Source organism: Salvelinus alpinus, chromosome 3 (assembly GCF_045679555.1).
Source record: "Salvelinus alpinus chromosome 3, SLU_Salpinus.1, whole genome shotgun sequence".
NCBI lineage: Eukaryota > Metazoa > Chordata > Actinopteri > Salmoniformes > Salmonidae > Salvelinus > Salvelinus alpinus.
Window position 1 is genome coordinate 57700530 of NC_092088.1, and position 27487 is coordinate 57728016.

Sequence of the window (27487 nt, forward strand, 5' to 3'; positions counted from 1 at the left end):
CTGCCAGAGGCAACCAGGTTTTTGGATAAAATGTCTAAATACTTGGTAATGTTCATGATGCCATTGACGTTAACAAGGGCCCCAGGACCTGTGGAAGTTGGCATTTCCCCATAACATCAAAGATCCACCACCATATTTTACCTTAGGTATTAGGTACTTTTCTGCATATGTTTACGTTTTTCAATGACAAACCCACCACTGGGGTGTGTGGCCAAAGATATATATTTTCATGTCATCTGACTATAGCACTGCCTGGAGTTTGACAAACGCATTGGCACTTGGATTGGAATCGGTTCTATGGTGCCTTATTCTAGTCTTTTAATGTTTTAATTAAGGGCTAGCGGTTAGAGTGTTGGGCCAGTAACCGAATGGTCGCTGGTTCGAATACCTGGGCTAACAAGGTAAAAAAAATCTGTTGATGTGCCCTTGAGCAAGGCACTTAACCCTAATTTGCTCCAGGGGTGCCATACTACTATGGCTGACGCTGTAAAACAATATATTTTACTGCACCTATCTGGTGTATGTGACAATAAAGACATCAGTTATTTTCCTGTGTTTTTAAAATAGTTTCTTTGATTGTGGATAGCAATTTGAATCACTTCTGTAGAATGAACCATATATATAGTGCTGTCAAATACAGTATATATGGGCTACTGTATATATACACATATATATACACAGTACATGTGTGTGATATTCACTTACAGTCCAAATGTATAATAGAATTATTATCATCTAAGCATTTCGTGTGAAATTGGTATAATGGAGACATCATTTGAACTTCAGCGAGATCATGTTAATCCTTTTGGAGTCAGTTCGGATGCTGAAATATTGCCCTGTAATGCGTTGGACCACAATGCCCCATCTATTTGACAACAATATTTGGCTAAAATAGGTTGAATTTCAAACGAATTACAAATTTTAACTTGCGTTTACATATGCCAGCTGACTATTAGTAGCATTTATTAATACAGTATTGTTTAAAGGCCTATTAGTTTATAGCTTGACACATTTGGCTAACTTACACACAACAAATGCAGATTTAATGATTATATTCAGTTCTCCATAGTAGAACATGAAGATTTCTGTTTTCTAAAGTAGCACTAAATAGGCTACTGGAGAAGAGCTTAATCAAAATGTTCTGACAATGGATGGACTTTGTTTGGCAATTACAACCCTCAAAAACCAACATTCCACAGTGAATGTATAGGACAATATACTGGGTGCTGTAGAGAGGTTGTTTTAAAGTAATGTATCAATCAATCCAGTTTCAAATTCCAAATTAGCTTATGTGTTATGGAGTCATACAATAAAGTGATCACAAAAAGAAGAGATAACTGAAGGGAGAGATAAAACTTAAATGCTAATTGTTTAAAAAAAAGTGCCTTCAGAAAGTATTCACACCCCTTTACTTTTTTAACACTTTATTGTGTTACAGCCTGAATTTAAAATGTATTAAACTGAGAATGTGTATCTGGCTTATACACAATACCCCATAATGTAAAAGTGGAATTGTATTTTTAGAAATGTTTACGAATGAATAAAAAACCAAAAAGCTGAAATATTTTAAGTCAAAATATAACAACACAGGGCGAGACCCAAATGCAGACACAGGAGGCAGATGGTTCGAGTCTCTGATATTTATTAAAACAACAAGGGGCAGGCAAGAGGCAGGTCGAGGACAGGCAAAAGTTCATTAAACAGGTCAGAGTTCCAAACGGTACAGGGCGGCAGGCAGGCTCAAGGTCAGGGCTGGCTGATGGTCAGGCAGGCGGGCTTAGTGTCAGGGCAGGCAAAAGGTCCAAACCAGGAGGACTAGAAAAACAGAGACAAGGAAAAATCAGGAGCACGGAAAAAACACGCTGGTTGACTTGACATGACAAGACAAACTGGCAACAGACAAACAGAGAACACAGGAATAAATACCCTGGGAATAATGGGGAAGATGAGTGACACCTGGAGGTGGGTGGAGACAATCACAAAAACATGGAAACAGATCAGGGTGTGACAGTACCCCCCCCCCCCTAGGGGCGCCACTTGGTGTCCTACCAGGGTGCATACCTGGTTGATCAGGGTGCCCGGCGGTGACAGTTGGCGATGAGGGCCTGGTCCAGGATGTCTTTAGCCGGAACCCAGCACCTCTCCTCCGGGCCATAACCCTCCCAGTCAACCAGGTACTGGAAACCCCTGCCCGTGGTCGACAAGGGCTTAATCCTGGACACATGAAAAGTAGGGTGTATACGGAGGGTACGGGGTAACAGCAGACAAACAGCAGTGGGACTAAGGACTCTAGAGATGGGGAAAGGACCAATGAAACGGGGGGGAAAGTTTGCGGCACTCCACCCGGAGGGGCAGGTCCTGCGTTGACAGCCTTACCCTTTGCCCGAGACGATAGTGGGGAGCCGGAGTCCGGTGGTGCTCCGCTTGTCGCTGGTACCTGGAGGTGGTCTTAAGAAGAGCCGACCGAGCGCTTTTCCAGGTACGCCGACAGCGGCGGATGAACATCTGGGGTGAGGGTATGTTGACTTCTACTTCTTGCTCCAGGTAGATACCCCATGGAGCACTCGAAGGGAAAGAATCCAGTGGCCGAGCAGGGAAGAGTGTTCCTAGCATACTCCACCTAGACCAGTTGCTGGCTCCAGGTGGTGGGGTTACTAGAGACGAGACACCGAAGTGTCGTTTCCATGTCTTGATTGGCTCTCTTCGGCTGGCCGTTGGATTGGGGATGAAACCCGGAGGACAGGCTGGCCGACGACCCGATAAGGGTGCAGAACGCCTTCCAGAATCGGGATGAGAACCGAGGACCCCGATCAGAGACAATGTTGATCGGGAGTCCATGGATTCGGAAGACGTGCTGCAGCATCAGCTGGGCCATCTCCTTGGCTGACGGTAACTTGGGGAGAGGGATGAAATGAGCAGCTTTGGAGAACCTATCCACTACCATCAGGATGGTTAGCTAGCTAACGTTAGCATAACTGGCTAGCTACTTCTGTGCAAATTACGTTTTTGCTGTTATATAACCAAACGCCCATTTATTGTTGGACTTTCTGTAAGTCCACCACCGCTCTCACCTTTTCCGGATCCATCTGGACATTCCCTTCAGCGATGACGTATCCCAGAAAGGAGATAGTGGAGCAGTGGAACTCTCACTTCTCTGCTTTTACAAACAACTGAATCTTCAGGAGGCGCTGAAGGAATTGTACAACATGGAGAACATGTTCTTGGGGAGAACGAAAGAAAACCAGGATGTCGTTGAGGTAGACAAAACAATTCAACATGAATCGGAGCACATCGTTGACCAGGGCCTGGAAAACAATGGGAGCGTTGGTGAGTCCAAACGGCATGACCAGGTTCTCATAGTGTCCACTGGCAGTGTTGAAGGCCATCTTCCACTCGTCTCCTTCGCGTATCCGAACAAGGTGGTATGCATTCCGAAGGTCCAGTTTGGAAAAGATGGTAGCCCCCTGGAGAGGTTTGAAAGCCAAGGAGAGGAGTGGTAGAGGGTAACGATTCTTGACCGTGATGTCATTGAGGCCCCAGTAATCAATACATGGACGCAGGGTCTTATCCTTCTTTCCCACAAAGAAGAACCCTGCGCCGGCAGAAGGGTGAATGCTCCCAGCAGCCAGAGAGTCCTCAATGTACTCCTCCATGGCCTTGGTCTCAGGGCCAGACACGGAATATAGCCGGCCTCGAGTCGGTGTGGTGCCCGGGAGGAGGTCAGTAGCACGAGCCTTAATGAAAACCTTCAGGTCATGGTACTCTGCGGGAATGGCAGACAAATCCGAGGCCGTACTTAAACCTGGAGGTGGACGTTCCAGGGGAGGCTGCACCACCTTCAGGCAATGTGAGTGACAGAATGGGCTCCAACCCAGGATTGAACCCGTGATCCAGTCAATATCGGGGTTGTGCTTCTGGAGCCAAGAAAATCCCAAAACAACAGGAACGCGGGAAGACTCAATGTGATTTCCAGATACCCAGTGTGATTTCCAGATACACGCATATTAAATGGGAACTGTGCTGTGTGTGACTCTTCCAATGGAGCGGCCGTCCAGTGCCCTGGCGTCCATGGGAACGTAGAGGAGTTGAGTGGGGATACCTAGTTCCGATACCAGGGTAGCGTCCATAAAACTCTCATCTGCCCCATAGTCAATGAACCCCCGAAGAGACTTAGACTGGTCTCCCCACAGCAGGATCATAAAAAAAGGAGAACGGGGTAATGGGAATTAGAGAATTCCCAGTCTGGCTCACCAGTGTACTCGTACCAACTAATGAGTCAGGTCTCTTTACTGGGCAGGTGGCTATGTAATGCCACGCAGCACCACAATACAGTCAACTGTTGGAGCTTAGCCTACATGAACGTTACCTAGGCGATAATCTAACTCTGCACAGTTTAATAGGTTCCAGTGTATCCGACTCACCCGTCGCCGATGATTCTCGAGGGAACTCGGATGGCTTCGGATCTTCTCAGAAATGCAGCCTTTTGGGACGTCCGGGTTCCTTCAGAGGTGAGCAAGCAGCAGCCGATGAATGAGTGTTACCGAGACCCGACCTCCTCTCACTCCTGTGTTCCCGTAGATGCCCATCAGTCATAATGGTAAGGGCGATGAGGGAATCGAGGTCCAAAGGTAACTCCCAAGCTGCTAGCTCGTCTTTTATCTCCTCTGATAGTCCGTAAAGGATGGTATCGAACACGGATTCCAGGCACTCTCGGCGGCCAAGGTGCGAAGTTCTGATATAATTTCAGTAGTTTTCGGGCCGCCTCTCTCCCGGGCACTGGAGAATCGGACACCTTCCTCACCTCCGCCATAAATCCTCCAGATTATAGCAAACAACGGATTGTTGCTCCCAAACACCTGTAGCCCAGGAGAGCGCCCTTCCAGACATTAGCATAATAAGATACGCTATCTTCGACCGATCCGAAAGGAACAAAGATGTCTGTAGCTCAAAAATAAGGGAGCACTGGGAAAGAAACGCCCGGCAGGTTCCAGGATCCCCAGCATATCGCTCCAGAGGATGTAAGCTGGGTTCTCGGGGAACCGGGGTAGGCTGAAAAAACCCACCACTGGTCTCACTGCCTGTGAGATAATTCACAGAACTGCTCCATTAACGACCTTGAACCCCTGGTCGTGGCGTTCCGCAAGAGATTGGAACCCTTCCATAAGGTTCTGTTTAATGGTGGCTCCCTGCAGGGAAACAGTGTGACGGAGCAGGTCTGAGTCTGTTGGGTCAGTCATGGCCAGTTCGTACTATAACGACACAGGGCAAGACCCAGATGCAGACACAGGAGGCAGATGGTTTGAGTCTCTGATATTTATTAAACAACAAGGGGCAGGTCAAGGACTGGCAAAAGTTCATTTAACAGGTCAGAGTTCCAAACGGTACAGGGCGGCAGGCAGGCTCAAGGTCAGGGTAGGCTAAATGGTCAGGCAGGTGGGCTTAGTGTCAGGTCAGGCAAAAGGTCAAAACCAGGAGGACTAGAAAAACAGAGACAAGGAAAAAGCAGGCGCACAGAAAAAACACGCTGGTTGACTTGACAAGACAAACTGGCAACAGACAAACAGAGAACACAGGAATAAATACCCTGGGAATAATGGGGAAGACGGGTGACACCTGGAGGTGGGTGGGGACAATCACAAAGACAGGTGAAACAGATCAGGGCGTGACACAATAAGTATTCAACCCCTTTATGGTAAGCCTAAATAAGTTCAGGAGTAAAACATTGGTTAACAAGTCACATAATAAGTTGCATGGACTCACTCTGTGTACAATAATAGTGTTTAACATGATTTTTGAATGACTACCTTATCTCTATACCCTACACATACAATTAGCTGTAAGATCCCTAGGTCGAGCAGTGAATTTCAAATACAGATTCAACCACAAAGACCAGGGAGGTTTTCCAATGCCTTGAAAAGAAGGGCACCTATTGGTAGATGGATAAAAATAAACCGATATTGAATATCCCTTTGAGCATGGTGAAGTTATTAATCACACTTTGGATGGTGTATCAATACACCCAGTCACAACAAAGATACAGGTGTCCTTCCTAACTCCGTTGCCGGAGAGGAAGGAAACCGTTTAGAGATTTCACCATTAGGCCAATGGTGACTTTAAAACAGTTACAGAGTTTAATGGCTAAAACTGATGATGGATCCACAACATTGTAGTTACTCCACAATACTAACCTAAATGACAGAGTGAAAAGTAGGAAGCTCGTAAAGAATACAAATATTCCAAAACATACATCCTGTTTGCAATAAAGCACTAAAGAAAAATTGCAAAAAATGTGGCAAAAAAATGCCATTTATGTCCTGAATACAAAACGTTATGTTTGGGGCAAATCCAACACAACACATCACTGAGTACCACTCTTCATATTTTCAAGAATAGTGGTGGCTGCATCATGTTATGGGTATGCTTGTCATCAGCAAGGACGAGGGAGTTTTTTAGGATTAAAAGATACAGAATAAAGCTAAGCTGCTTTCCAACAGACACTGGGAGACAAATTCACCTAAATTACCTAAAACACAAGACCAAATATACACTGGAGTTGCTTACCAAAATGACGTTGAGTGTTCCTGAGTGGCCTAATTACAGTTTTGACTTAAAATCGTCTTGAAAATCTATAGCAAGACTTGAAAATGTCTGTATAGCAATGATCAATAACCAACTTGACAGAGCTTGAAGAATGTTGTAAATATTGTGCAAATATTGTACAATCCAGGTTTGCAAAGCTCTTAGAGACTTACCCAGAAAGTCTCACAGCTGTAATCACTGCTAACGGTGATGCAAACATGTTTTGACACAGGGGTGTGAATACTTATTATGCAAATGAGATATATCTGTATTTCATTTTCAATAAATCTGCTACAATTCTAAAAACATGTTTTCACTGTCATTATGGGGTATTTTCTGTAGATGTAGATGGGTGAGACAAAAATTATATTTAACCAATTTATAATTCAGGCTGTAACACAACAAAATGTGAAATAAGTCTAGGGGTATGAACCTTTTCTGAAGGAATTGTATATCTGTGATTTATTATAGACGTCAACAACAGGTTGCAGGTATCTTTGGTCCATTAAAAAAACTTTAAGCCTGTTAACATCTACTTCTCAGTAATGATCATCATACTGTTTTCGTTAGTGATAGAATCATGTTTTTTTCTTAGACATAAAAGTGCTAATGATAAGATCTAACCCCACACTGAATGACATCCCTCAATATTTCACTATATTTTGTCTACCATAATGTTTACCCACCTATCATCTTTTGATGATTTGATAGGATAATTTAAAAAATCATACCATGGCAGTTAAGAATTTTCACATGACTGACTGAGAAGCCTAAGCAGCCATTACATATCAATGGGAAATCAGACTTACAAACTATACACTCTGAAGAACTAAGACAGACATGAAGTATTAGAAGTTACCTTTGAAACATTTTTTACTCTGAAAACAAACACTTAAAGGGAATTAAACCACTTTTCAACCTAATTTTCATTATCTCCAGCACAATACCAATGTCTACATATGTGAAAACAGCACATTTCTATGTTTTGTAGAAACAAATATAAAGTTATACCCAATGACATCTTCAACATAAAAAAAAAAAAAAAATTAACTGTGATTTTCAAACACTATAAGATTTGCGGTCGTGGGGAGCAAGAAAACACCCTCTCTCTGGCTAAAACACATTCAGTCAAGAAAACACCCTCTCTCTGGCTAAAACACATTCAGTCAAGAAAATACCCTCTCTCTGGCTAAAACACATTCAGTCAAGAAAATACCCTCTCTCTGGCTAAAACACATTCAGTCAAGAAAATATCCTCTCTCTGGCTAAAACACATTCAGTCAAGAAAACACCCTCTCTCTGGCTAAAACACATTCAGTCAAGTCTCTGGCTAAAACACATTCAGTCAAGAAAATACCCTCTCTCTGGCTAAAACACATTCAGTCAAGAAAATACCCTCTCTCTGGCTAAAACACATTCAGTCAAGAAAATACCCTCTCTCTGGCTAAAACACATTCAGTCAAGAAAATACCCTCTCTCTGGCTAAAACACATTCAGTCAAGAAAACACCCTCTCTCTGGCTAAAACACATTCAGTCAAGAAAACACCCTCTCTCTGGCTAAAACACATTCAGTCAAGAAAATACCCTCTCTCTGGCTAAAACACATTCAGTCAAGAAAATACCCTCTCTCTGGCTAAAACACATTCAGTCAAGAAAATATCCTCTCTCTGGCTAAAACACATTCAGTCAAGAAAACACCCTCTCTCTGGCTAAAACACATTCAGTCAAGTCTCTGGCTAAAACACATTCAGTCAAGAAAATACCCTCTCTCTGGCTAAAACACATTCAGTCAAGAAAATACCCTCTCTCTGGCTAAAACACATTCAGTCAAGAAAATACCCTCTCTCTGGCTAAAACACATTCAGTCAAGAAAATACCCTCTCTCTGGCTAAAACACATTCAGTCAAGAAAACACCCTCTCTCTGGCTAAAACACATTCAGTCAAGAAAACACCCTCTCTCTGGCTAAAACACATTGCAGGTTTTGAAAATCACTGTTTTTCTTACTTTGAATCCTACCCTATGATGTCAGAGAAGCATTTTCTTCTCATCTTTTTAACCACAGATCATAGAAACTAGAAGTTTTCACACTAGTGTGGTGCTGGAGTTGATAATGAATATGAGGTTGAAAAGTGGCGGAATTGCTCTTAAAGAGTGCACTTTTTGTGAATCAGTAAAACAAAACCGTTTATTCAAATTTCCCATTTGCACTATGAAATTACGTGATGTTGATTAGGTATCCATTCTTTTAATATAAATTGTGACGGACTACCTGAAATGTGATATGTACAATGCAAATTAAATGAATGAAAAACATTCATGAATACTCAAGGACACAAAGCATAAAATATACATTTCTCCAAAAATGTTCTATACTGACTTTGAAGTTAGACATCTAAGAAATTGTTCTCACATTTAAAGGAACACTGTAGCTTCTAGTTCCATCCTAAATATTACTTCGGTTGGGCTTTGGAGGACTGAGGGGAGGGTTACTGCAGGTGAAAAATCATAAAAGAAGTGGAACAAGCTTTGTAAATCAAACCATATTGAGCTATGATGGTGAATGACATTCATAATGCTACCACAAATGATGCAATGGCATGTTCACATTTAAGACTTTCTTAGATCGACTCAGCAAAAACGACTTGCCTATTCAAATCAAATCACATTTTCTTTGTCACATGCGCCGAATACACAAATGTTATAACAGTAACAAATCTTGACAAATATCCATGGCGATAGGCTTATTAGAAACCAAGGGTGTACATTCAAGAAAGATACACGACTGAATCAGTAGCGTGGGCAGAAATCCCTTAATGGCAGGGCCAGCAAAAACGTTGGTGGGACAAAATGTAATTATGATTTGAGTGCCCAAATTATCATAAAAGCATAGCCTACCCTAAACCTTACTGTAATCGATCGCACACAACAAAGGTGATTCCGCATTACAGACCAAATAGTCCATGACTCTTACATTTAACATGCAACTCACATAGACCTACACATTATAAACAATAGGCATATAATTAATAGACTAGGGGAATAAAGCATAATACCCTGATATAACAGTAATAATCACAATAGGCAGCCATAGCCTATATAGTCTAGAACATAATACCCTGATATAACAGTAATAATCACAATAGGCAGCCATAGCCTATATAGTCTAGAACATAATACCCTGATATAACAGTAATAATCACAATAGGCAGCCATAGCCTATATAGTCTAGAACATAATACCCTGACATAACAGTAATAATCACAATAGGCAGCCATAGCCTATATAGTCTAGAACATAATACCCTGATATAACAGTAATAATCACAATAGGCAGCCATGGCCTATATAGTCTAGAACATAATACCCTGATATAACAGTAATAATCACAATAGGCAGCCATAGCCTATATAGTCTAGAACATAATACCCTGATATAACAGTAATAATCACAATAGGCAGCCATGGCCTATATAGTCTAGAACATAATACCCTGATATAACAGTAATAATCACAATAGGCAGCCATAGCCTATATAGTCTAGAACATAATATCAAGTCAAATCAAGTTTATTTTATATAGCCCTTCGTACATCAGCTAATATCTCGAAGTGCTGTACAGAAACCCAGCCTAAAACCCCAAACAGCAAGAAATGCAGGTGTAGAATCACGGTGGCTAGGAAAAACTCCCTAAGAGTTAAGAGTTGTATCTGATAGTAAAACGTCTGTAAGGAATAAATGAGAGTTTCTAGAGATCTGATACACTGTTTCTACCAATAGTACAAATATTTCATGACTAGATAAGAGATTAGTTCCTCTGGATTTCATAAAGAACCAAAATGGCAGCAAAAAGAGGCCAGTTTCAGCGTGAAGCAGCAGGAAGGTAGCCTACTACCTTCCTATAATACCCTGATATAACAGTAATAATCACAATAGGCAGCCATAGCCTATATAGTCTAGAACATAATACCCTGACATAACAGTAATAATCACAATAGGCAGCCATAGCCTATATAGTCTAGAACATAATACCCTGATATAACAGTAATAATCACAATAGGCAGCCATAGCCTATATAGTCTAGAACATAATACCCTGATATAACAGTAATAATCACAATAGGCAGCCATAGCCTATATAGTCTAGAACATAATACCCTGATATAACAGTAATAATCACAATAGGCAGCCACAGCCTATATAGTCTAGAACATAATACCCTGATATAACAGTAATAATCACAATAGACTAGAACAGTGGTCACCAACCTTTTCTTAGTCCAGATCTCTTTATGAGTCAAAATGCAAGCTGAGTGCAATTCTCTGCTGGGCGCAGGAGATCAAGTACAATGTATTGTGTGATATCAATTACATTATCAATAGCCTATAGGGCATAACTATAGTGCATGGATGGAGAAGAACAGGGCAAAGTTCTATTTCCAATTAAATTAAATTACCCAAAATTATAGGCTATTTACATTGACTGGAAATAAAGATTGTTTCATGCATTTGCCTATTTTTATATATAATAAGAGAGCTCAGATTCTCTCCATACAGGCCTACTGCTTATTATAAATAATCAAGAGTCCCTTATATTTCAAAACTTGAGTATAAAGCTATGCTCTATGATAACACTGGCAATAGGTCAGTTGTTGTAGCCTATTACTTGTGAAGCACATTGGAGCATAAATTGAAATAACTTTTTTTTTTTTTTTACTGGACTGATGGTCATGTCTCAGCGTAGGGAGAGAGTGCGAGTCGAAGTGGAGACGTATTACAGGATATCATCTGAGACTTTTTGTATTTTATTTGCTCTAAAATTGTAGGCAACTGACACACATCAGATATCCATCATTACATCACAAAATAAGTACACATTGTCTACATCTAGCATGACTGACATATCTGAAAAATAGGTGTGTTGATACAATGTGTGGATATATGAACTTGCTGACTCAAAGTGTGTCTTTATGAACGCGAAGTCCATGTCCAATTCATTTGAAAGCGCTTGTTAAGACACATGGAAGTTAGAGTGCATTACTGAAGTAATTTAAAGACAAACATGAGGAAAGATATGGATATGTTGATAACCATAAAAATAGCCTATACTTTCAAAATGTATTTTAACCCAATGAAAACATTGGATATTATTTGAATCATGCAACATTTGATTTCATTTGGTGTAATGCATTTGGGTATATACCTTGTGGATTTATACATTTTCTAAAGAAGTTAGAGATACCTGAAATTGTGTAAAACTACTTTCTTCAACACCCAAAACAACCCACCAACATGACATATTTGTTGTATTGTTTATGTTTTCTACTTCCCATAGCAGAATGTGAACCAATCAATGAATAAGAAAATACAAAATTGGTAGAAAGCTAACTGCAATAACAACACATACTTTACATTTCTCTGAAACAGAAATTTCAGAGAAAAATACATCAGAATTGTTTTTCTTTTTAAAGAATATATTTTTTTTCTAGGTGGATTTTTCTTCTTCATTATTTATAAATGTTATGAATGAAAAATAGACATTAAAAAATATTCACTACATATAGACACGTTAAGAAAATCCTAACATTATTGATCAAATTGATATCAAGAAGAGGAGTCAGAAAATAGTAACTTAATTGAGTCAGTAATAAAATGTATACATGATCAGTATTGACTATCCATGATATTAATAGCCATACTGTATACTATTATAATAATTTTCCTGCTTACCCAGCACTCTTAGAAAAAAGATTAATTTGAGGTTCTATATTAAGAACCCTTTACTTCTTCGGATGAGATTAAAGATCCCTTTAACTAAAAAAAGGTTCTGCCCTCAGGAGAATATGCAGACCCCTTTTTCCACATTTTCCACAAGCCTTAACTAATCTAAAATTGTTTAAATAGTTGTTTTTCCCCCTCATCAATCTACACACAATACACGTTGGTGACAAAGGCAAAACAGGTTTTTAGTCATTTTAGTATTCAGGCCATTTACTCAGTAATTTGTTGAAGCACCTTTGGCAGTGATTACAGCCTCGAGTCTAATTGGGTATGACACTACAAGTTTGACACACCTGTATTTGGGGAGTTCCTCCCATTCTTCTCTGCAGATCCTCTCAAGCTCTTTAAGGTTGGATGGGGGGCATTGCTGCACAGCTATTTTCAGGTCTGTCCAGAGATGTTCGATCGGGTTCAAGTCTGGGCTCTGGCTGGGCCACTCAAGGACGTTCAGAGACTTGTCCCGGAGCCACTCCTGCGTTGTCTTGGCTGGGTGCTTAGGGTTGTTGTAAACCTTCACCTCAGTCTGAGGTCCTGAGTGCTCTGGAGCAGATTTTCATCAAGGAGCTCTCTGTACTTTGCTCCATTCATCTTTGCCTCGATCCTGACTAGTCTCCCAGTCCCTGCCACCACCATGCTTCACCATAGGGATGGTGCCAGGTTCTCTCCAGACATGATGCTTGGCATTCAGGCCAAATAGTTCAATCTTGGTTTCATCAGACCAAAGAATCTTGTTTCTCATGGTCTGAGAGTCTTTTGGTGCCTTTTGGCATTCTCCAAGCGGGCTGTCATGTGCCTTTTACTGAGGAGTGGCTTCTGTCTGGCCACTCTACCATAAAGGCCTGATTGTTGGAGTTCTGCAGAGATGGTTGTCCTTCTGGAAGGTTCTCCCATCTCCACAGAGGAACTCTGGAGCTCTGTCAGAATGACCATCGGGTTCTTGGTCATCTCCCTGACCAAGGCCCTTCTCCCCCGATTGCTCAGGTTGGCTGGGCGGCCAGCTCTAGTCTTGGTGGTTCCAAACTTCTTCCATTTAAGAATGATGGAGGCCACTGTGTTTTTGGGCACCTTCAATGCTGCAGAAATGTTTTGGTACCCTTCCCCAGATCTGTGTCTCAATGTAACGGATGTGAAATGGCTAGCTAGTTAGCGGTGGTGCGAGCTAGCAGCCTTTCAGTCGGTTACGTCACTTGCTCTGAAACCTAGAAGTAGTGGTTCCCCTTGCTCTGCAAGGGCCGCGGCCTTTGTGGAGCGATGGGTAACGATGCTTCGTGGGTGACCGTTGTTGATGTGTGCAGAGCGTCCCTGGTTCGCGCCCGGGTCGGGGCGAGGGGACGCCGTAAAGTTAAACTGTTACATTGATGCTGTTGACCCGGATCACTGGTTGCTGCGGAAAAGGAGGAGGTCGAAAGGGGGGTGAGTGTAACGGATGTGAAATGGCTAGCTAGTTAGTGGTGGTGTGAGCTAGCAGCCTTTCAGTCGGTTACGTCACTTGCTCTGAAACCTAGAAGTAGTGGTTCCCCGCAGCCTTTGTGGAGCGATGGGTAACGATGCTTCGTGGGCGACCGTTGTTGATGTGTGCAGAGGGTCCCTGGTTCGCGCCCGGGGCGAGGGGACGCCGTAAAGTTAAACTGTTACATCAACACAATCCTGTCTCGGAGCTCTATAGACAATTCCTTCGACCTCATGGCTTGGTTTTTGCTCTGACATGCACTGTCAACTGTGGGACCTTATATAGACAGGTGTCTGCCTTTCCAAATCATGTACAATCAATTAAATTTACCACAGGCGGACACAAATCAAGTTGTAAAAACATCTCAATGATGATCAATGTAAACAGGATGCACCTGAGCTCAACTTCGAGTCTTTTAGCAAGGGGTCTGAATACTTATGTAAAGAAGGTGTTTCTAAAAACCTGTTTTTGCTTTGTCATAATGGTGTGTTGTGTGTAGATTGTTGAGGATTTTAATTTATTTAATACATTTTAGAATAAGGCTGTAACGTAACAATGTGTAAAAAGTCAAGGGGTCTGAATACTTTCCGAAGACACTGTATACCAAGTGAAGGCAAATAGCCTTGAATGTAATGTGGATTTTAGCAAACAACAGCTAACAAAAGCTAACACAGTCAAATCAAACTCTGAAGTTACAGCTAACTAGCTCCCTTTAAATTTATTTGAGCTATTTTGCATTGACATTCATGTCCACATTAATGATGCTGCATAATTTCACCTGGTCAGAAAAATGGCTAGCTGACATCCGACACCATTAACTATCTTTGCCAGGGGGGAGATCGAATTCGCATTTTGCAACATTGCTGCCAATGTCGGATTGGCAAACTGCAAGGTTCATACAAAGCTCTGCTGTTGCAAACTAAAAGCATACACTCATAGATAAAAAGGCTCTCTAGATAGAACCTTTTGGTCAATTCAAATTTGAACTGCCATTCTGATTCAAAACCCAACTGCCATTCAATTATGGAGATGCAACAGGACGGTAGTTGAACTTGCAAATAGCCAACCAATAAGCATGTTATTTTCAATTTATTAAGGTAAGCAAACTTTATTATTTAATTTAAATATATAAAAACAAAAGTCATATGGCAAACTATAGCTAGGCTAGATAAACAAAGTTGTATTAGAATTTGAGCACCATTTGTAAGCTAGCTAACTTTGCTATCTAGCTGCCTAGCTACACAGGAAAAAGTTAGGCTACTTTAATTAGCCACTTTACAAGCTAGCTAGCTAACAAATAATTTTTTTAAATTATGGAATATGCCAAATAGAGCTAGCTACAGACCTAGCATGACATTGGCAATTAGCTAATTGTTACTTTCAGTCAGATGAGAGGACTATATTTCATGAAACCATTAGAAGCTGTTGCTGACATCTGTTGAATGCAGGTGATGGGCTGACAGAGGTGGTATGTATCTAAATTATTTATTATAAATTATGTATAATAAGGTTTGGTGATTCAATAGCCAAGTTAATCATTACATGACTTTAACACACTATGTTTTGCTTAGTCTGGCAGTAACAACAACAGCATGTATATTGTTCTTCTAATCTACATCATAATAATTATATATCTGCATAGTATTTTGTATTCATTTTGGCAGATTAACTCATGTTTTTGCTCCTTTTTTCCTCTTTACAGGAACCTGCCGGGCAACAACCCATACAGTACTGTTCCATAAAGAAGTCAGCCAGAGTTGGTAACAAGATTGATGTGGGCCATCTTACAAACAAAGAGAGGACTCTCTGGCCACCAGTGCATATTTCCAAACTACGTTTGCATATAATGACAATAAAATCTTTTGTCCATTATTTAATTGTTTATTATATTATATTCTTAGCAAAAAACATTATTTATTAGTACTATACAAGGTTCTAAATGGAACTAATTTTGGTTCAGTGAAGAAAAATCCTTCGGGTTCTGATCAAAGAACCCTATAAACGGGTTCTATAGAAAACTTTTAGGGGTTCCATATATTTTTGGTTCTATAAGGAACATACATATTGTGCAATATATTATCTACTATATTTCGGTCAATATTATCCAGCACTATATCACATTGGGGAATGCAATGGTCACTGCAGAAAACTATTCTGACAGCATAAATCTGAACCACTTGGGCCTTAGTATTACACGGCATATGAATAAGATTTGTAATATGATGTCTGTCTTCCCGTCGCTATAATGTTTGATAGTCTTAAAATATCAAATATCCTTGAACTGTGTCAAAACATTTAGCTTAATTGAGAACCAGTGTGATTCCACTGTTATATAATTGTTTAAATTACTAACATAAATCATATAATTAATTGCCTTTGGATAACTAAAAAGATTTGGTAGCGGGAATTGTAGCACCAGAATCTTACTAATCCATGCTATTTCACTGTCCATTTCTTTCAAAGGTCTCAAACTCAATGCGCTTTGGCTGAGGTCTATATCACTCACAACATCAGTGACCCTGCAACATTAGCTTGGATTTTGTGAGGCATTTTTGCATTATTTTGAAACAAACAAGCAGAAATCTATGTGCTTAAACCTCCATGGACAGACACCTTTCCCCCTCACCCCTGGTAATGATTGCGTGCAGAATCATAGACCCACTGTTGGCTCTGGGAGCATGTACACCCAGGCGAGATTACCTTCCCTAAACTGGCAATGATGCAAGGGTGTCAGTGTGCAGTAGCATCTGCAGCATTTCATGACAACACTAATAGTCAGCATGGATCACTGGCACACAGAGTCCCTTCTAATTAGAATTATTTCAATCTTCCACTGGCTTTATTTTCAAAATTCCAATCTTAATGGTTTTCAGAGATGCCTCCACTTTCTTGACTACGCCCTCCCAGTCGCTCCATTTGAGCTTTCTCCAATTAGAGTTCTGCATTTACACGAACAAAGTGTGGCTGATACACTCCACTTCTTCTCATCATTTCAGTTTATTATGTATGCAGGCTTTTATTTCCATCGTTTTTTACAAACCCCATCTGCTTTAAAGTACGTTGAGTTTAGGCACGCAAATTGTCAGATGTAAAGCAGTCATACTCTTTGCCGGACCCCATTTTCAGTGCCAACAGTTCTTAATCTTTCATATTAGCTTGAATAGCTTCATAGTGTTGGTGAAGATAACGTTAATGAAACATTGATTTGGCTATAACTTTAAAATTATATTTTATTATACCATCACATTTCCTGAATTTTTTCCATATATTACCTAACCCTAACCCCTAGCCTAGATAACATTAGCCACCTAGCTAGCCTTGCTAACGTTAGCCACAACAAATTGGAATCTGGGTAATGTACACGAAATGTGTTGCGCAGAAGAAAATGTGTGTAATACACACGGGGAAAAAAGACGAAGTATTTCCGAATAAGTAACTTGTGTCTATTTCACAATAAGCTGTAATAGTGTTATAGATTGTACATAACCACTGAAAGAGCTTAAATTGGGTCGGTAGACATCTTTTCTAACATACAGACAGTGATGTCTGAGACTCTTATGCTCCCTGGCACTGCGAAGGTGGATGGGCAGGAATGTGGGCTGAGATGAAAGGCGGAAGAGTTGGGGTTCTCACTAAAGCTGTGTGGGAAACAGTTAGGGTTAAGGGCAAGCTGAATGACAGATACAGCCTGCGTTCCTCTGCCCAGGCGTTGCTGACACCTGTCACGATAGGAATTTTAAGTATCAGCTAACCACATCATATGTTACAGCAGCTGATGACACAGCTGATGACACAATCGATGACGTGGCACACAACCATTGGTTGATGCACACAATGTCTGAGCAGGGGAACACGACCAGTCTCAGCTACAACATGTCGTCTGCCCCCATTGTCACTCTGGGGAAAGAAAGGCGCCATTTGAAGTAACGAGAAACACAATTCCATCAATGAAAAACTACTGCTTCAGCAATAAAATGTTTTTGTTGATAGTTGCGTAACCAAGCACTGCACAGCTGTTTTTAAGTAGGTTGCTGAACTGTGTAAGTCTATGTACAGTGCCTTCTGACTTATTTTTCTGTTAGGTTACAGCCTTATTATAGAATTGATTAAATTGGGATTTTCCCATCAATCTACACACAATATCCAATAACGACAAACCAAAAACAGGATTTTAGAATTTTTAGCAAATTTATAAAAAATGTAAAACTGCAATATTACTTTTGCATAATTATTCAGACCCTTTACTCAGTACTTTGTAGAAGCACCTTTGGCAGCGATTACAGCCTCGAGTCTTCTTGGGTATGACGCTACAAGCTTGGCATATCTGTTTTTGGGGAGTTTCCAATCAAGTTGTAGAAACAACTCAAGGATGATCAATGGAAACAGGATGCACCAGAGCTCAATTTCGAGTCTCATAGCAAACGGTCTGAATACTTATGTAAATAAGGTATTTCTATTCTTTACTTTTAATAAATGTGCAAAAATTTACAAAAAACTGGTTTTGCTTTGTCATAATGGGATATTGCGTGTAGATTGCTGAGGATTTTTAAAAATGTAATCAATTTTAGAATCCCGAGTGGCACAGTGGTCTAATGCACTGCTTCTCAGTGCTAGAAGCGTCACTACAGACCCTGGTTGCTGTATCACAACCGGCCGTGATCGGGAGTCCCATAGGGTGGCGCACAATTGACCCAGCGTCGCCCGGGTTAGTGGAGGGTTTGGCCGGGGTAGTCCGCCATTGTAAAATAAGAATTTGTTCCTAACTGACTTGCCTAGTTCAAAACAGGTTAAATAAAATGTTAAAAAGAATATGCCTGTAACGTAAACAAAATGTGGAAAAAGTCAAAGGGTCTGAATACTTTCTGAAGGCACTGTATATATGCTGATTAAAAATCAGACCTTGGAATATTACACCTTTATGTGATTTTAATTCACAATTATATAGCTTACATAAATACTGTTTACACTGTTTGCTATTCAATTTGTTCTTAACTGACTTAATATTTAAGGCGTTTACCAAAAATTACACGTTACAGTAAAATAAAAAGTCCAGACCACTCAAAGCTACAATACATTTACATTTAAGTCATTTAGCAGACGCTCTTACCCAGAGCGACTTACAAATTGGTGCATTCACCTTATGATATCCAGTGGAACAACCACTTTACAATAGTGCATCTAACTCTTTTAAGGGGGGGGGGGGGTTAGAAGGATTACTTTATCCTATCCTAGGTATTCCTTAAAGAGGTGGGGTTTCAGGTGTCTCCGGAAGGTGGTGATTGACTCCGCTGACCTGGCGTCGTGAGGGAGTTTGTTCCACCATTGGGGTGCCAGAGCAGCGAACAGTTTTGACTGGGCTGAGCGGGAACTGTACTTCCTCAGAGGTAGTACAGAGGTAGTACAGGTACAATAAGCACTTTAGATGCCCTCCTGAGCGCACATCACACGTGAAGGATTGCCCATGAAAAAAATTATGTTTATTCATCCGTTGCCGCAGATGCATAGGCTAAACTACGCAGTCAGGCCTACAACATTTCCAGATCATATATACTCAAATGTTAGCCAATTTATCTTAACTGATTATAGCCTGCAATCAATAGAGAAAATGTAAATTTGCATACTTGCCAATGCTAACAATTGCCATCAACACTTTTTACCTAAAAACAATGGGAGCGAATTGAACACGATGTTATTTATTTATTGCTTTGCCTATGAGAAAACAAGTCAAATTATGTCTGTGATAAATCTTTATACTTTGAGGTTGTAGCTGACTTCGATTATCATCATTTCAAAAAACTATGAAATAGTTTACCCTAAGAAAACAATCTATAGGCCTACTTGTTTCTAATTGTTCAATGCTCACAAAAAGACAGGTGTTCAGATTGTAGAGGATAAAGTAACTGTTTACAGTTAATACTTCAGCTAAGGGTCTACTTTAGCCTAGCATGTATGTTACCCACATGCCAGCTGTAACCATTCTAGTCATAGCTACATTCTGTTTACTTAGACACAACTCCTTAACCTGAGGTGATACTTAATACCACTATAGGGGCTTACATAGGTCACTAATGTTAGGAACACGTGAAGGGAAAATGATTGGAGATAACAGGAGGCTTTAATTCTGTGGATTATAATGTTCGCCAACACTACAGTTCGCCACATACTCCAGTGGATAATAACCGATGCAACACTGGGGGCTAATGCTATACTCCCTTTTGACTAAACATGGAATGTGATGTTAGACACTCACTGATGACTAAGTATCAACATTTTATATGGCCAATGGCTACAATTGGAGCTACATCGAGTGGCTTATATGGGGCTCAGACATTTATTTGCTGAAAAAAAAGGGCAAATGTGTAGCTCCTACATTTTATAGCGATATTTCAGTGTGCTAATACCCTGACTACACCGCTCGCGTCACAATTTTTCTTTAGGAATCTATGTCATTCAATTATTGCACCCACACTGCTCGAGTGTGTCAGCGAGCGTCTGCGTTGCCAAGGACTAAAATAGAAGTAATTCCTATTTCTGACACAGATCGCGCTGCAAGTCCTGCCTCTCCCATCTCCTCATTGGTTTATAGAAACAGGTACCCACGTGCCATCTCTTCATTGGTTATACCCACGTGGGTGATTGAAAGACGAACAGTTGCCGGTTGTCGTGGTAATACTATGAACGTTTAGATGCCAATCACCATATAAATTAAACTATGAAAAAGCCTGGAAGGAGGAGAGATGATTAGAAACGATTCGGTTGACCAATTTTATGTGTGGATTAATTGTCGGAGTAGAGGACCTTGTGTATTTCAGGTAAAATATTAACCTAATGTTTATATCCCAGCTATCCCAGCTAGCAAGTGCAAGCTAACTAGCTAAATTGCCATAAATGTGTAATGCTTTTCGACCTGTCCCCAAATTAATGTCATTGGTTCAGAGTTTGTTTTGATATTTTAACCTGCGTGTCGTGATTGCGTTTGGTGTAGGGGGACAAGATTAATTTATGCACGATGGCTCACGCGCGCAGCAGGTTTGGGTTCCGTGTAAGACAGGATTCTAAGGTTAATACTTTGGCGAACGGTAGGACAAACACCTAGGATTACTTTAGCAGCCAAAGCCATTATTTTGGGTGTGTGGCTTAACGCAGATGTCAAATACTTGACCAAATTATTGAAAACAACAAGAAGAGATGGTCCAATCTTACAGAGCTAGATCACAGACATACACCTACACTATCTCTGCAGAATGACATAATTGTCAGGTTTTCAGAGAGCCAAATTCGCCACCTCGACTCCAGGCCTTCTAGGTGTCTGCAATTCTTGAACGAGAATATATTGTGGAGGTCTGATATTGCGAGACTAGCGCTCCTAAACTAGGACAGACAAACAAAACATTCAGGGCAGCGCATGCATTGTAACACCCAAGCTACATTTTTGTAATGTTACCCATAATGTTTGAGTATCCAGTTTTCCATTAGTTAGGGGGAACATTCTATCTATGTTAGCAAAAACCTTCAGATAACCTTTTTTTTAGCATGTTTTGGCGTTAAAGTTAGGAGAACATTCCCTTAATGTCAAACGTGGTTGCCATGTTCTCAGAATTTACAATATTAATATTCTAGACACGCTTCATGGGACATTGCAAAAACATTAATGTGTCCAGTCTACTGAATGTTAGGAGAACATTCCATCAATGATCCCACCAAACATATACAGAACATGGTTGCCATGTTGTTAGAACGTAACATATTCATGTTCTCAGAACATCAAATATTATTGTTCTAGACACTTTTCATAGGAACATTGCAAGAACATTCATGTGTCCAGTTTTCTGAGGGTTAGAAGAATATTCCATCAACGTCCCACCAAACACACACAAAACATGGTTGTCATGTTGCCATGATAATAATCTTGTAGACACGTTTCATGGGAACGTTGCAGAAACATTTCTGTATATCAGTTGTCAGGACGTTGCCTGATTGTTCCAAAGAAACGTTCTCCCCCCAATGGTTTTTAATTAAACATCACGCCTTGATACTGTTTCCGAGCCAATCATGGCCCTGATTGGTGAACCACTGATTAATTCATAGCTCTTTGTCTGTTGGCGAGTGTCACGTTCGTCATAATGAATGGACCAAGGCACAGCGTACGTAGAGTTCCACATATTTTAATAAATCGAAACTCAAAACAAACAAGCACAAACGAAACGTGACGTTCTGGACTGCTCACAGGCAGCTACACAAACACAAGATCCCACAAAGCACAAAGGGGAAATGGCTGCCTAGATATGATCCCCAATCAGAGACAACGATAAACAGCTGCCTCTGATTGGGAAACAAACCAGGCCAACATAGATGATTAAACACCTAGATAACCCTCCCTTGTCATTGTCACGCCCCAACCACCATAGAGAATAAACAGCTCTCTATGGTCAGGGCGTGACAGCGAGGTTAGGGATACTCAGACTCATACTCAGACTCACTGTGCTTTTAACATAATGTTTTCAATTTACATATTTGATTATATTGTGCATGTTCATTTACACAGTAATTATTATTCAACATGTCTTCTTCTGGGATTTGAACTCACAACCTAACCTCTTGGTTCACTGTACTCCCATCTTCCCGGTAGGTCACCATGTCTGTGTCAGGTATTGGTTTATCTAACTATTCTCATCATTGATTTGATTGACTTATTTCAAGAATTCAAGGGCTTTCTGTATAGTTGTCTAATGTTGGCACTTTGAAGTAAATCTCAGCTCTGTTAAAACTACACTAAATTCCACTTATTGATCACAGTGATTCAAGGGTGTCATTAACATGCCTCACCAACATTAGACAACTATACTGAAAGCACTTAAATTGTTGAAATAAGTAAATCAAATCAATGGTCCGATTAATTTATACAGGACACGGACATGGTGCCGTTGAAGGAAGATTGGCATACCGTTAACCAAGAGGTTGTAAGTTCAAATCTGAGGTCAGGACTGTTGAATAGTAATTACTATATAAATGAACATGCACAATGTAATCATGTATATCAAAGTGTGTCAGATATTTAAGGTGAAAACAATATGTTAAAAACGCTGTGTGTGACAATAAATTATGAATGGATCAGTAGTTCACCAATCAGAGCCTTGATTGGCTCGGCAAAAGTAACAAGGCGTGATGTGTAATGAAACACATATTTTGGGGGAGAAAACTTTTTTGGTACACAGAAAAGTTCTTGCTAAGTTCACATGAATTGTTTCTTGAAAATTAATATCTTATGTTCTGAGAAATTGGTAGCCATGTTCTGGGTATGTTTGGTGGGACATTGATGGAATATTCTCCTAACCCTCAGAAAACTGGACACAAAAGTTATTGCAACGTTCCCATGAAACGTGTCTAGAAAATTAATATCTTATGTTCTGAGAAATTGGTAGCCATGTTCTGGGTATGTTTGGTGGGACATTGATGGAATATTCTCCTAACCCTCAGAAAACTGGACACAAAAGTTATTGCAACGTTCCCATGAAACGTGTCTAGAACATTAATATCTTATGTTCTGAGAACATGGCATCTATGTTCTGTGTATGTTTGGGGGGACGTTGATGGAATAATCTCCTAACCCACAGAAAACCAATAAACCAGTGAAATTTGATTTGATTTGAAACGGGACAGATGAATGTTCTTGCAATGTTCCCATGAAACGTGTCTAGAACATGAATATCTTAAATTCTGAGAAAATGGTACCACGTTCTGGCTAAGTTCTATTTGACATTAAGGGAATGGTCTCTTGGAAACATTACTTGCACATCACAGGATCATTCCTATGTAAACATTAGTTAATGACCTAATGAGACCCTTGAGGGAACGTTCTCTAAAGTTGCGGGAACGTTTGTTGTTAGCTAGGATAACCCGTTGAAAATTAAATACACTAGCACACCTGAAGGATGTTTCAGCATGTGCCTCAGACATGTTGATATTATATTAAAAGAAATTAAGCTCCCACTCACTACGCTGGTAAAGTATCACTTTCATTCATTGCTAACATTTCAGCCTCAAGGCCTTAATCAGAGATTCATTAGCTCTGATGAATGCTGTAATTGTTCAAATTGAATACTTTGCAAGTGCAGACCTTTACCAAATTGGCCAGGGCCTCACATACTGTAGCTCCTTGAGCAGAGGTAGAAATAATCTATTCCGCAGTCCAGAGTCACACAACCTCCCCATCATGAAGACCTCCCCTGGTGTGCTTGACAACTTGTGATCTAATCGTGGTAACGACGGGGCGTAGCTGGGCACCTTGACCTCAGCAGGGGGTGGGTGAGCAGGTTAAGCAAACAGCCATGGGCTTTGATAATAATCCGCCTGTCCTGTCAGCCAAACAGGGTGCAACCATAATGTTATTCATCACCATTCAAGTAAGTAAATTTACACTGATCAAAGAATAATAGTTTTTCCTAAGGAAACTGGTAGTTTGTCTAGCTGTGCCTGTGCTGCATAGTTGGCCATGTGACAGTTTAATGCCATCACACACAATCAACATGTAGATAAATCATACTGTATGTCCATTAGATTATATACCGAAGGCCTTCAAATCTGTAACTAAATTTGAACAAAGTTCACAAAAAAATTCAAAATGAGCACAATGAGCTCCACTTACCCTATTCCTTGACAGAAGTGTTTTAAGTTTTGCATTCTGTGTTGCACAGGATTTATCTCCGATCTACTTCCTAATTGGTGTCCGTTCTGATATCGTCAATTTGTAAAGAGAAGACAAGCCTGGATTTCCTGGTGCTCCGCAGAGACATGAATGGCCATAAATGGGACATGACAGGGAAAGGCCATCACAACCCTCTGTGGCTCCTGAGGAAGAGATCCATAGGCATTTGATCAGGCGTGTCTGTCTGATAACTATAGGAGTGGTCTTTGACAAAGAGATCATGAGATCACCGCCATTGGACTGGAGCAGTTGAAACTCATTCTCTGGAGTGATGAATCACACTTTGCCATCTGGCAGTCCGATGGACAAATCATTGTTTGGCGGATGCCAGGAGGACACTACCTTCCCCAATGCATAGTGCCAACTGTAAAGTTTGGTGGAGGAGGAATAATGGTCGGGCTGTTTAACATTGTTCGGGCTAGGCCCCTTAGTTCCAGTGAAGGGAAATCTTAACTCTACAGCATACAATGACATTCTAGACGTTTCTGTGCTTCCAACTTTGTGGCAACAGTTTGGGGAAGGCCCGTTCCTGTTTCAGCATGACAATGCCCCTGTACACAAAGCAAAAACCATACATCGGTGCGGAAGACATTGACTGGCCTGCACAGAGCCCTGACCTCAATCCCACTGAACACCTTTGGGATGAATTGGAACGCCGATTGAGAGCCAGGTCCAATCGCCCAACATCAGTGCCCGACCTCACTAACACTCTCTAAGGCTGAATGGAAAGCAAGGTCCCGCAGCAATGTTCCAACATATAGTGGAAATCCTACCCAGAAAAGTTGAGGCTGTTATAGCAGCAGACCAACTCCATATTAATGCTCATGATTTTGGAATGAGATTTTAGAGGAGCAGGTGTCCACATACTTTTGTAGTGTATTTGTTATGTGTAAACACCACTCAGAAATGTCTATTTACAACTTGCACTTGTTTTGACAAAGTGCAATGCTGCCTTAAAGTCAAGATGAAATTCAAGACTAAACAGTTTTGCAATCTTACTGGATCAGATTAGAAGCTCTGCAGGTTCAGATTCGTCCCCCACACGACCGCTGGTCACGTTAACCACTGCAACGCTCTCAAGCCATTTCTCCTGCCTTATGTTTCAATGGAAACTTCCCATTTAGCATTACTAGCTATACCGTCACATAATGATGCACAGATACAAGAAGACCTGAAACTAGTTTACCTTTCTGCTCCTTTTGCTTTCAATAGCGACATTATCCCCCCTCTAACTAAATATATTCAAACCGATTTCCATGAAAGTTTCTTCACCTTTCACTGTTTGTTGAATATAATACATTTTCAAACTGAGGCACAACATCGCGATACTTCAGGGAACGCGTCACGAAGGAGACCAACTAGACAAGACCACAAGACCGGTGTGGTGCCGAAAATGTACCACCTGTCAGAATCCCCCCCTCTCCTTCGCGTGAACGCGCACACACTCAATTCTTCATTGCTGCGACTTGCTTGCTAGTTGAGATTGCTGCTCTTCACTCCGTTGTCAGTTTAGCCTACATTTCACTGATCTTAGTAGCAGAAAGCATGTTTTATTTGTATCCTTCAAGGCAGCTGTCAGTGACCACGTTAGGCTGCGTTTCATTTTATTTTTATGGCGGTTTGTCGCGAGGGAGGCACTAGTAATGACTGCAGTTTTTGGTTTGGCTATTTGTTTCAAGCGTATTAGTCTATAAATAAATCTCTGCCAAAATTCGTCATCTCTCCCATGTCTTATTCGACTAGTAGTTGTTCTGAAATGTGTATTGCTTGCCTACATTTTACTCCCTCTATGTTTAATATAACACATACCCATGAATTATAAATTTTGGTTGCCTATTCTGACGTGAAGTTTGTTCTATAGGAAGTATTTGACTCTGATGTGTGCCACAGAAAGTATTTGACTCTAGACAAAATTAAGGAAATTAGAAGGGGAGCATCCTGTAAAGGTTTGTGAGAGTGGTAGGGGCCAGGACGAATTTCTTCAGCCTCCTGAGGTTGAAGAGGTGCTGTTGTGCCTTCTTCACCACACTGTGTGTGTGGGTGGACCATTTCAGATTGTCAGTGATGTGTATGCCGAGGAACACTTTTTACCTTCTACACTGCGATGATGGAAGCAGGGTGAAGCTGGTGAAGAGCAACTGTAGAAACTTGCAGTCGACTGCAGTCAAAACTTCATGACCTTTGATTACAGAATTTCTGTAGTTCATGCAGTAGATGGACAATTTTTTCTCCATAATGCATGTGACCATCATTGACTTGACAAAAGTGATCCGCCCAATAACTCGCCTGTCCTGTCAGCAAAATGGGATGTCAGGGTGCAACCATAATGTTATTCATCAGCATTTAAGACCCACAATTCAAGTAAGTAAATTGAAACTGATCAAATAATGATTGTTTTTCTAAGGATACTGGGAGTTTGTCTAGCTGTGCCTGTGCTGCATGGTTGGCCATGTGACAGTTTAAAGCAGGGGTTCCCAAACCTTTTTTGGCCCACGACCCCATTTTGATATCTGACAATTCTCGTGACCCCAACTATGTAATTACCATGTAATTAACAGCAAACATTTACTTTTTTATTTTGGGCTATGGCAGTCAGTTGAAAAAAACTCTAACAGTAGGCTATTTCTGATTGACTTCTCAACTCACAATCACATACTTTTCATGTGGGGCTATGACAGTCAATTGCAAATTAGTCTGACCATGTATCTTAACTCACCACCACTAATGAGATGGGTGTGCTTGATGCACGTCGCATCTGAGCTAATCAAAGTCAGGGGGCGTGATCGACAGTGCGCACTTTTTCCATGTCGGTCCATTAGACTATGTTCACTGAAATTCGCAAATGACATTATGCAATAGAAACCTCTGATTATTCAATGTTAATGGTTTATACACATTGTCCATGACTTTTGACCAAATCTTCATGACTATTATTATAGCCTACATGAAAACGTAAGCATTATTGACACTGAAACGC

At 40.7% G+C, this 27487-nt stretch overlaps 1 long non-coding RNA gene across 1 annotated transcript; it reads right to left on the reverse strand.

The window, feature by feature from the left end:
- Positions 1-1625: 1625 nt before the first annotated feature.
- LOC139571001 (uncharacterized) lies at positions 1626-25819 on the reverse strand. The gene is made up of 3 exons (XR_011674218.1): positions 25697-25819; positions 2062-2214; positions 1626-1815 (listed from the first exon to the last, which is right to left on the reverse strand). It is a non-coding gene; the product is annotated as an uncharacterized lncRNA (long non-coding RNA).
- Positions 25820-27487: the final 1668 nt, after the last annotated feature.